This window comes from Sinocyclocheilus grahami, unplaced genomic scaffold, assembly GCF_001515645.1.
Source record: "Sinocyclocheilus grahami isolate Dianchi unplaced genomic scaffold, SAMN03320097.WGS_v1.1 scaffold18461.1, whole genome shotgun sequence".
Taxonomy (NCBI): Eukaryota; Metazoa; Chordata; class Actinopteri; order Cypriniformes; family Cyprinidae; genus Sinocyclocheilus; species Sinocyclocheilus grahami.
The window spans coordinates 2,041-3,783 of record NW_015517127.1 but is presented as its reverse complement, the minus strand read 5'-3'; positions in this window follow the sequence as shown (position 1 = coordinate 3,783).

Sequence of the window (1,743 nt, the reverse complement as noted above, 5' to 3'; positions counted from 1 at the left end):
ACAACATTCTGAAAGTTCAACAAAATGATCAGTGTTAAATGATCAAAACAGTTAAAGTCTTAATTAGAGCCAGAAGATTATTTGGATGTAACTATAGGACATATGGCATGTGTTTCGGTTGTGTGAACTATACGAGGGTCAAACTAAGTGGTGGGGGGACTCATAGCAGATCAGTCAATAGTCATTTTAGATCAGACACTGAACGGGTAAAGAACATGTTTCACATGCTTGTTTTGTTCTGTTTGTGCGGGTGCTATCTGACTGGTAAGTTTAAGCATTATTATGGCTTGATATTTCAGTGTAACAAACTACAGTGCATTTTCACTTGCTGTTGTCTCTGTTTATCAGATAATTTGAAAACTGATTTACAGGACTGGAAAAAGTCCTGAAAATATTTTAAAATGTCATGAAAAATAATGGACATTCCTATACTCAAACTCAACAGGGGCTCAGAAAGTGCTTTTCAAAACACTGTGCTTTTTTGTTTGTGTGTTTCTTTTTTAATATATTAATTTCAAGGATTGTTGCTGAACAAACAAATGCAAATAGCCATCTCTCTAAAAAATAATTCAGCAGTAATCATGAGCAACAACAGAAGTAAAATAAATGCATTAGTCAAAAAGCAATTAACATATCATTTCAAACTACAGGGGCTAATTTAACCAGCTGGATGCAAAAAAAAAAAAAAAAAGTTTAAGCTCATCCGGCGTTCCAATCAATATTTACACCTGTTGCACCAACTAAAACTACAGCCATGCACAACTACGCCAGTGTAGATGATTTGCAATAGTTACAAACTTTGCTATAAATAAAGAAGTAAAATGTTTGTGACATCATAACAAGTGAACCCATCTGATTTCAGTGAGTAAATGTCACCTAACAATGAGCGTTTTTATATCTGAACTCCCTACGTGCAAACATCCTAAGTATGTAAATGGTTATGTATTTAATGTCGGGAATTGCCCCAGCTTATTACAAGTGTAAGCGAGCTTGTGCAACATTTAAACCCACTGCAAATAAAGTGTTAGTTCTGAAATCTGAATACAGATTAATGCTTTTTTAAAGGTATAATTCACCTTGCAGCCTGTAGTTATTCACTTTGGTTACGTAGCCTAATTCAGTGTCAGATAATATTGCTTTTTTTAGTACAGTGAATTTAAATTAGTTGCAGGCTAAATATCACTTGCTGAGAATACACATTAAAATGTGAAATATTATGTCCATGCATACTGTCCCTCTGAGCACGATATGCACAGATAAGTTCATATTTAATATTTCATGCATGATTACATACAGAACATTTTAAGTTAATGCTCTTAACATTTTACATTTTAAGGTGCAAGTGGCCGTCACTGGGGTGGTACCCTAAGTGTACATTTCTGTACCTCTAGGTAGAGGAAAACTATTGTATAATTGGACCCTAAGACCAATTGTGTACCTTTAAAGGTACAGTCATATATTTTGTTCTCAAAATTGTACCTCCACTGTACCTTTTTTTCTGAGGGTGAAGTCAGTTATCTGTGTCAGCACAGCCATCTTAACAATTGCTATATATCACTTATCCTGGGCAAACTCACCATAAATATTACATTTCATGTCCACAATAATTAATTCACAATTAACTCACGGACAAGAAAATAATCTTGTACAAACCAGTTGTGACTTTTCAATTTATGCCTACCTTAGACTAAGTGCAAGATTTCATCTCAGATGTGCGCTATGCCTACACTATTAAAAATAAAG